The 10823-nt window shown below is 36.6% G+C and overlaps 1 pseudogene; it reads right to left on the reverse strand.

The window, feature by feature from the left end:
* Window positions 1-400: 400 nt before the first annotated feature.
* On the reverse strand, window positions 401-974 carry LOC110222050 (phospholipid scramblase family member 5 pseudogene; annotated as a pseudogene).
* Window positions 975-10823: the final 9849 nt, after the last annotated feature.

Raw genomic sequence — 10823 nt, forward strand, 5'->3', positions numbered from 1 at the left:
GTCTTGGCTGTTAGGGAGTTTCTCCAATGTGATTTGGGTTCCTGGAAATAAAGTGCTATATAAATGTAATGTGTGTATGTATGCAAGATGTGCATGTATGTATGCATGTGTATATGAATACATGTATATGTGTATACATACATATATACTATATATGTATACATACATGTATATATACACATACACATGCATATATACATACATATTTTTGCAGGGAGATTTTTAAACTTAGTTTAGTTATATTTTAACAAATGTTATACTTAATGTATTCTTTAAAAAAAAGAGAAAGAAATCTGATATCTAGGCATTTCAGAAATGAAATGCTGAGCCCAAGGGATTTTGAAATATGGCCTACATATTTTCTTTCTATCATCTTGTTACAGTCCAACCAGTGAAATGTTCAGAAAAACTTAAAGTTGAAGAGAAAACAGGCTTCAATCATGGCTACTTTGATTTTTACATCTAGATGCAGGAACACGTATCCCAAAATTGTCAGTATTTGTGAAAACGTCAGTTACAAATCTTGACCAGTACTTTGAAATCCTCCCAATTGTTATCTTTTCATTAATGGTTTTCACCTCAAAGTCAACATTTCTAATATAGCCACATGTTGTACAGAGACCCACAATTTTCAAAGTATCTTCTTTGCTTTCATTTTGACTTGTGAACTTTGGCAGGAAAAAGTTCCATTTCTATACAATATAGCCAACTATTGTGTCAGGAGGAGCTTGAATTTCTAACTCTTGTGGGTAGCAAAGGCGCCAGCAGCTGGTACATCCCAATGGTCTGTGAGCTGTAATCACCTCTTGACTGGTGTTGTCAGTGACCCTCAGAGTGCAGGATCTTAGTGGTGAACAGAAATTATGATTAAAGCAGATGCTTTCCTTCACTGCCAAGTACACTCTTTGTCCCAAGTAGTTTTTAATCTCATATTTGTTGGAAGTTTCAGTGTCAAGTATCACTTGAGAGGCCATGAAGATGTCTGAGTCCTCTCTTCAAAGGAAGGTAGGTTAAAAAGTGTGGCTTTTCTTGTTGCAGCAATGACAGAAAACACAGCATGTGTAAAACTTTAGAAGGTATCTGTGTACCTCTTGTCAGTTTAGAAAAATAACAAGAAGTGAGTGCCTTGCCCTTTTCCAAATGATGCACTTGAGCATGGACAACAGGGGGAGATGATGATGCTCTTTTATACAGTAAATATGACTGAAAGTCATATGATACCTTTCGTGATTTTTTTTAGTCTCCCTAATGATCAGTTCTAATCACATCATTCTATCAGTCAAAAATCATCAATAGCTCCTTAGTGATCCACAAATGGAGCCCAAATATTCAAGCCCAGAAGGAGAGTCCCACTGCTATTGGGCTCCAACTAACTTTTACAACTTAATCTTTATTCCCTATTACATGTATTGTGTTACAACTAAATTACACATTACTTACTGTATGTTTCTACCTCAGCGCCTTTTGCTTACACCATTAATTTTTTTCTTCAATCATTTTAGCTTTAATAGCCTACAGCATTGATCGAAAAGATGTGGCAACTTCAGGCTTTTTCATTTTAGGTTGATTCTACCAAGTACAGAGAGGAATGCAGGCAAATTGAGACTAGATTCCTGAGAAGCAAGTGTACAAAGGGAGTAATTTCAAAGTTGTGAAAATGGGTTAAGAGAGTCAAAGATTGGAGCTTTTCCTAAGTGAGGTCTCCTAGATGTAGGAAGAGGTTGCCATTGCTTGGTGGGTTGATAACCCAGAGGACCAATTGTGCTTATTGGGTCATGAGAACCTTGGATCTCTTCTTGATAGTGATAGGGCATCTTGAGTACTTGTCATCTAAGGAGAATCTGGGTAGGTGAGCTGAGTCAGTCTGTTGTCCTGCAGGGTCTGTTTTCTTTAGGGTGTAGACCTGGTCCACTTGCACATTGAGAGAACCAAGTTTAGTGCCCTTCACTGGATACTGAGAGATTATAAACTCCCTGAAAACAAGGACTGTTTCTTACCTAAATTTTGTATCTCTGTACTCAATAAGATCTAAAAAAAACTTGTTTATTTGAATTAATGTGGGATGATTAACATACTTTTGAATACCTTCAAATCACTATCAATATGTCCCTAGGAATAGCTCTCTTATAATTTTTAATTATGACAAACCACTAATAGTCTTCATATCATATATTCATAATAGAAATGTACAGAATACCTCCAAAGGCAATTATCCCACAATGATATTTGCCCTTTTTTCAATGTAATTTTTATAAGATTAAAATATGGTTAACTTAGGCTTTGTATAAGATGCTTCTATTATAAAATGATAGAGACACTGAGTCAGGTATGACATAGTTCTTTTTCTTAAAAAAAATCCTGCCTACTATGAGTACTGCGGCATTAACTTAAGTAAAACACTTAGTTCCCCCCCCCCCCCAAGTTATCTTGTTATTTGAGTTTATAACTATTTGGTGACTTGTCTCACTTGTAAGTAAGTGGTTTTGAGGAACAACAAAACCAAGGAAAGGCAATATAGCTTGGTTCCTTCAATATCGTTTTGAGATTATTAGGATGAGAAATGTGAAGGTGACTTAAAGATTTGGTCAACTACCTCATGTATGCATGTTGTATTGATTCATGGAGGCTTTTATACAGTCAGTCATGTGCCAAGAGAGATATAGTTACCAGCCACTGATTGCATTTGTTGGTAGCAGACTTACTGTTATTGAAAATTATTGAACAATACACAAATTGGAGTCCTTGGCTTACTTTAAGTTCCAACTAAAATACGTCTTCTACAGGAAGTGTTTTCAACTCTTCTTAATTCTACTGCTTTCTTTCTGTTAATTATTTCCTACTTATCCTGTATCTAGGTCATTTTGTTTATATTTGTGTGCTGTCTCTCCCATTAGATTTTAAACTCCTCAAGGGCAGGGACTATCTTTTGCCTCTTTTTGTATCTCCAGCACTTAGCACAGTATCTGGCACATAGTAGGTGCTTAATAAATGTTTATCAATTGATTGAGTAGCTTTGAAGTGAATTTCCATTGGTAAATTCTGAGACTATATGTAGAGAGTTCAATTTTAAGATGGAGGGATTATGATCCATTGACTTCCATTTTGACCAGCTTTACCTTGAATGGACACTCCTCATTGTAGATTGATACTAGTAAAATGTGGATATAGATGCTTTTTTCCAATGGTCACAAGTCCAAAGCTAAGATGAGAAGTGAAAGTAATCACACGTAAAGAGATAGACTTTCATCAAATGAAAGTGTGGCAGAGTCTAGGTCTTCCATTAGAACGGGTGCAATCAGTGTTTGTGAACTTTGTTGCATTAAACAAGTTCTTCTTTGCCTCAGTTGTCTTTGGATGACTGTTCCTCCCAGCCACTTCATGAAGAAGAGATATAAAAAAGTGATACAAACAAAGAAACAATAAGTATCCTTTGGGATCTTAAACAAAGGTCGGCAGAAGGTGAAGCTGCACAATGGATCAAATACAAATGTTAACAGTTGGTGTTGCCTAAGAAGTTTTAGTCTATTGACTTTAGTCTACTGACTGGTTAGCTCTGCATGAAGACTTTGGACGCTTGGGTAAAGAAATAAGCCTAGTGCCAGGGGAAAAAATTACTGGCATCAAGTGTCAGCAAATGCCTGTAAGACGTGTGAGACTTACGCTCAGTGTGTTCAAGGAAAGTGCTGCCAACACATGCTGCACCTACTTGGAGAATATTAAGTACCAGCAAAGTTTTACAGCTCGTGTGCATGGATTTTTTTGGTTTTAGCATGTAGACAAACCACATCCTAGTGGTGACTGAACATTTCACCTGACATATACAGTCATATACAATGAGGAACCAGAGGACTTTGAGAGCTGCAAAGACATTGTGAGAGAAATATTTCTCTCTGTACTGCTTCCATGTCAGAATTCATTCTGATAAAGCACATAATTTAAGGAAGTATTGGCCTTAGCAAGAACCAAGAAGTCTAGAATCACACATTAGCACTGTCAAGGAGACCTGGAGCCTGAGGGTTTCAATTGCTCACTGATGAAAAAGCTGGGAAACTTGAGGCTTGTGGAAATGTTTCAGTGAAATCAACATATGGCTCTTGGGGCATACAACCAGGGAGGAAGCCATAAACTTTACATTACACATGCTAGTGTTTGGGTGAGAACCACTAACTTGTGCTTTGGAAAAGATGTAAAGACTCACAACCAGTTTGAAAGACTGGCTGAATGGAGCTTTGCTGTCTATAGTATCTATGGCTCATTTCAGAAGACCTCGGAAAGAAATAATAGAATAACTTTGTGCATGACATGCACACACATACACACACACACACACACACACACAAGATAGTGAGCTGGCTTATGTCAAGTAGGTGAAAGATTAGGCAAATTGCCTGTCTGTGAAGTAAACCCAGGGAAAAGTAGTGGCCCCAGAAATACACAGCACGACAACATCCACTGAAGAATTAATTGGACTCCCTTGTGAGCAGGAGTAAAGGAGCAATATACTATCAATAACGTATTGTATATGCCCTATGTATTTCCTCTACAATGTGCTTCTTTACTGGATTTTGCTTCTCTGCTTTTTTATGGTAGTATGCCATGATTTGCATGTATATATATGTATATATACACACATATATGTATATGTGTATATATATATATATATATATATATATATATATATATACACACACACACACACACACATATCATATATATGTTTGTACATACACAATGCTTCAGCATTAGATCTATGTATTTGGCCACTGTGTCTAAAACATTGTATTAAACTATATTTTATGTTGGTTGTGTATGATAATGTTAGTTGTATTTAATCAGAGATAATGCCATATACGTAATATCTACATGTGCAGTGTACTTGGTAGTTGAGAAAGGAAGGGAGGAAGGAAGAAGGAAGGAAATAAACAGAGGAAAATAAAAATAAAATCAAAATGGCTTCTAAAAACTCTTAGAGGGAAAAGGAAGATCAAAGAAGGGATATGTCTACTTCTCAAGGTGAATAGATCAATGAGAACTGATAGGAAAAAAAGACAAAACTGTTCAACCTATATTTAGTTTCTTTTTTTATCTGCCAGAGAATTTTCTATAAACTGGAAAAGTTAGAAAAATATGAATAAGATGCCTAATATAATAAGTAGGGTAATAAAAAAAAAAGATTTCCTAGCCTCCCTTGATGAATTGAAGTCACCAGGCCCAGGGACTTTGGGCAAGGCTTTTACCCTTTTTAGGCATCAGGTTCTTCATCAGTGAAATGAAAGGATTGGACTAGAAGACCTCTAAGGTTCCTTCCTGTTATAAATCCTATGAATTGATAGTGATAGAACTGGAGGATGGGTTGCTTAGCCCCTATCAATGGTCTTTTAAAGGTTACAGGGAGATTTCCAGTGACTGTTTTGGATAAATGTAGTGTGCTAAAAGAAGATTATAAAACTGGAGAAGGGGATGATGGGAGTGATTAACTCATGTATTTACTCTTATTTGAATAAAATAAAGGAAAAGATGAACACACAAAGACATCGGTGCATTAAAATCATCATGAAAACAAGTAGGGTTAGGGCTACTATTCCTAGGTCTCTTGGGTATTGGATCTTGTGCAGCCTCATAGAGACCTGGTTTGAGGGAAAGTGATCATCAAGATGGTATCAGTTGTTTAGTGCATCTGGAACAGGCCATTTCCCCTGGATATCCATCAGGATGTCTTCAGAATGAAAATGAAGGATGGAGCAGAATTTATTATGCTTCAGGTAAATTCAAAAAAGCCATGACAAAAATCATGATCTCAAACAAGGCATTAGTAAAATTAAACATGATTTAAAGAGATAAGCAGAGAAACTATATTATGGTGCTAAAAGGCACCATAGATAATGAATAATATCAATCTTTAATATATTTGCACTAAATGAAATAGCATTTAAGCACTTGGAGGTAAAGTTGATTTAATTATATGGAGAAATAGATAGCAAAACTATACCAGTTGGGCACCTGAATGTTTCCTTTCAGATGTAGATAAATCTAATAGAAAAAAAGATAAAAAAGAAAGAAGTTAAGGGCCTAAAGAGAATTGTAAGAAAGGGAGCTATGCTTGATCTCTGGTGATTACTGAACGAGACTAGAAAGGAGCTCATTGAAAGCCAGCATGGATTTATCAAGAACAATTATGTCAAATAGGCCCCATTCCTTTTTTTTTTTCTCGGAGTAACTAGACAGGTAGAACAAAGAAATACTATAGACATAGTATGATTATATTTCAGCACAATATTTGATTAAAATTCTAATACTATCCTCATGGAAAAGATGGAGAGTTACGGGCTATACAGTAGTCCACTTACTAGGATTTGGAGCTGGTTCAATGTCTAGATCCAAAAAGTAGTAATTAATGGGTTGTTGTCAACTTGGAAGGACTTTGTAAGGCAGCTCCCCACACATCTTGGTCTTATACTGTTTAACATTTTTAATAGTCACTTAGGTGAAGGTATTGTTGAAATACTTATTTAACTTGCAAATGATACTAAAGCTTAAAGAGACAGTAAACTGGTGGGCAAAAGTCAGGATCCAAAGTCAAATAAAATAAGGTGAAAATTAAATGTAAAACTCTCTACTTGAGTTCACAGAATTAACTTTTTAAAGACAGTGGGGAGATATGACCAAATAAGAGTATATATGAAAATGATCTGAAGATTTAGTAGAATGCAAATTTAATTTGAAATGATAATGTGACATATTAGGCACATAGTAAGTACTCAACAAACATGTATTGATTAACTGACATGGAAACCAAATCTAATGATATCTGAGTCTGCATTAACAATATCTAGAAGAAGTGAAATAACAGTCTCACTATATTCTGGCAGTGGGTCAGAGGCAGCTAGGTGGTATAGTGGACAGGGCACTGGGCCGGGAAGACTTGAGTTCAAATGTGACCTCAGACACTTATTAGCTGTGTGATCCTAGGCAAGCCACTTAACCTCTGTCTTCCTCAATTTCCTTATCTGTAAAATAAGGATACTAATAATACCTAACTCCAGAATTGTTATAAGAATATCAAAATAATATTTGTAAAGCAATCAGTACAGTACCTGACACAAAAAAGATGCTTAACAAATGTTTGTTTCCTTCTTTCTTTTCTCTGTCCTCATTAGGCCACAGCCAGAACATTGTATTCAACTCTGGGCACATTTGAGGAAATATATAAACAAATCATACTATAGTGTGTCTAGAAGAAGATGGCCAGGATAGAGAGTATGCCTTATAAAGCCCAAATGAAGTAGCTAGGGATGTTTAATCCAGTGTGGAAAAGACTTGGTGGAGAAGGGGCAGAGTAGAAGAGCTATCTTTAAGTATTTGAAAATGTTTCATGTGGAAGAGAGATTAGACTCCTTCTGTTTGGCCCCAGAGGAGTTTTCTTTTAGGAGCATGGGGTTGGAACTGGAGAAAGATAGCTTTTGGCTCAGTGTAAAGAAAATAATTTTTTTAACAGTGAGAGCTATTTGAGTATAAACTCCACTCCCTCATGAGATAGTGAGTTTCTCCTTTATTATAAGTCTTTGAGCAGAGGCTGGAGGAATATTCATTTGGGATGCTGAAGAGGGAATTCTCATGCAGGGTTGGGTATGGGGAATGGCAACTAGGTCAGTGATGCTGTACAGTGGAGTACTGGGAGCAAAGTGTCTTACGTCACTTACAATCTGAGATTCTGAGATTCAATGAGTTTGTCATACTTTGTGGTGATGAATTCTCTGAGAAAAAGACTAACCATTATACTCATATCTGGATATTTGGTACAAACTCAGACAATTAAACATTTCACTCTTTATCTGAAGGTTTTGGCATTGGATGCAGCCAAAGACAACCAATAATCAATCAATTGATACATATTTTTGCTGTTCTAGGCTCAAAGATACAAGGACAAAAGTGAAACACTCCTTGCCCTCAAGAAGCTTATATTATAATGGGGGACATACCATGTGCACATAGAGGCAAATACGGGATATGGACAAAGTGGATACGAGGAGATGTCAGAGAGGAAGGGATTAACAGCTAGGCCGATCAGGAAAGGCCTCCTGCAGGCCTTGTTTGAGCTGAGTCTTGAAAGAAACTAGAGACTGTAAGAGGCATAAAAAGCATTCCAGGCATGGGGATAGATAGGGTAAAGTCAAGGAGATGGGAGATGGATCATTGTGTATAAGGAACAGCAGCTAGGACAGTGTTGCTGGATGGTATCATGTACAGAGTAGAGTTGCGTAAGAGCAGGAAAGTAGGAATGAATGTGCCTAGTTGTGAATGACTTTGAAAGCCAAATAGAGGAGCTTCATCCTTGGGAGACATTGGAGTAATTTACTCAGTAGTAGATGTGACATGGTAAGACCTGTGCTTTAAGAAAACCATTTCAATGACTATGTAGAGGAAAATTTGTGTGGTGGTTGTGTGGCAAGAGAGGAGAGAGGTTTATGGCAGAGAGAACAGATAGAAAGTTATTGTAGTAGTCCAACTGAGGGGTGATGAGAGCCTGAAGTATGTTGATGACCATGTGAATGGAAAGAAAGGGATGTATATGAAAGATATTGTAGAGATAGAAACAATTTGGTATTTGATTGGATATGTGAGGTGAATGAAAGTGAGAGATTGAGGATACCACTGAGGTTGTGAATTTGGGTGACTGGAAGGATGGTATTACCTTCCACAAATATAGGGAAGTTCAGAAGAGAGAAAAAAATTGGGGGGAGAAGGTTTTGGGAGTTTTGTTTCAGATATATTGAATTTAAGATGCCCACAGAATATACAATTTGAAATGTTCTAAAGAAGGTTCATGAAATGTGGCTAGATCTTAAAAAAGAAACTAGGATAAGAGACTATCTATATCTATCACTTGCATAGTAGTGATAACCTATGGGAGCTGATTAGTAAGATCATCACATGAAAGCATGTAGAAAAAAAAGAGAAGAAGAGAGAAGAGTGCTTTGGGAATATCATTGGGAAATACCCAAAGTCTTTGGACATAACATGAAAATATAGCAAAAGTGAATGAATACAGCCAGTCAGGCAGGTAGGAGGAGAACCAAGAGAGATCAGCATCAGGAAAATCCAAGAGTGTGTCTAGGAAGGGAGTTTGCCCATAACAAATTCCCTCCCTACAACATCCTTCCTTCAATTGAATCTACTGAAGTAATCCCCTAACTTCAAGGTCCAACTAACTTATGTGCCAATTCCTTCCTAAGGGATTACCGGCATCACAGAATTTAGCACAGTGCCTAAATATAGTGGTGCTTAATAAATGCTAGTTGACTGCATGACTTATTCTTCCAGGTGTAAGTAATTGGCACTTTTTCAAAATATTGGCAACACCACGTATGGCTTGCTTTCTGTACTTATCTTGTACTCCCTCCAATCAAATCCTCACTCCTCCACTTACTAGCTGTGTTACCTTGGCCAAGTCACTTAATGTTATTAACAACAACATCAATAATAGCTTCTTTGAACCTCCTCTGTCAAGTGTAGATGTTGATATTTGTAGGATCTACCTCAAAGGATTGTGGTGGAAGAGTACTCCATAGTACTATAATACATGTGAATTGTTATTATAAATTCTACCTACCACCTAATGTATTTCTCTGAGCATGTCAGATGCTTAAAAAATGTCTGTGGGATTGAATTCACAACAATGAAAAGCATAGTGTGTTCATTTCAATTCTCATTTCCAATCAATTACAATGATATAGGTCCTATTTTCTCTTACCTTCATCACAGCATAATAGACATAAATGCACTATGTTGTTTGTTCTGTCAGTGTTAGATAGGAAGCTGGGGTTTTAAATAAAGGGCATTAATAGGTTTCTGCTGATTTTTATTCCTAGAAGATAGTCTGATATAGTGCTTCCTATATTTTAAACACAAAGAACAGGGATTTAAATTTGTAATTTATAAACCATTCTATTAACAACCTTGAAATAATGTTTTCATGTATGGTAGTCTACTTTCGACTTACTATAACATATCAGAGGAGTTAATTGCAACTAAGAGTTAGAGATGAAGGAGAAGAATTAAGAAGGCTATTGCTCACATGCAAATATAAAGAGAAAATCATGAGCAAGATCATTCATCCTTCCTTTCTCTGAATTTCACATGCAAGAAACAGCTATGGGATAAGACTGGCTCCTTCTTTGAATCAAGCTGGCTATTACTTCCTGCTGTAATCTAAATTCAGCAATATTAGGTAGACAATGGAAATCAGTCTTCTAGATGGGCAGAGAGGTGGATTAATATTCTGGCTTAAGCAGTTGGCTCACAAAGGAAGAAATTAGTGTCAGTGTTTGTATTACTTCTTTTGGTGTACCTTATGAACCCTGGGAATTCCTCCAGGCCAAACCCACAGAATATTAAGAGTGCATTGGGCCAGTAGCTCCATTGTTATCACAACCTAATCAGGGTTAGGTATGATCATAACATAATCAAGGTTAGATCATGCCTCGTGTTAGTGAGAAGCTGCATCAGAAACATCTTTAGCTTTAAGACAATTATGGAATCACAGACCTAAGCTTATGAGAGGCAATATGACAGTAGTCCATTTTTTTTTAATTCATTCATGATCATACCTGAAGTATTCAGGAATGTACAGAGTTATTATCAAAGAGTAATGAAGATGTATAGAGTTAGTGTGAATAGGTTGTAGCGCTAGATATTATTCAAGGAATCAAGGAGGACAAACTTCAGTTTTAAGATGCCTGGAGACAGAGCTTTTGGAAATGTTTACTGCAGATAACCCTAGTGTTTTAATTTTGCTGAAAAGGAAGTATTCACTGTCCTAATTT

This window comes from Phascolarctos cinereus, unplaced genomic scaffold (genome assembly GCF_003287225.1).
Source record: "Phascolarctos cinereus isolate Bilbo 61053 unplaced genomic scaffold, phaCin_HiC Scaffold_4;HRSCAF=312, whole genome shotgun sequence".
Lineage (NCBI taxonomy): Eukaryota > Metazoa > Chordata > Mammalia > Diprotodontia > Phascolarctidae > Phascolarctos > Phascolarctos cinereus.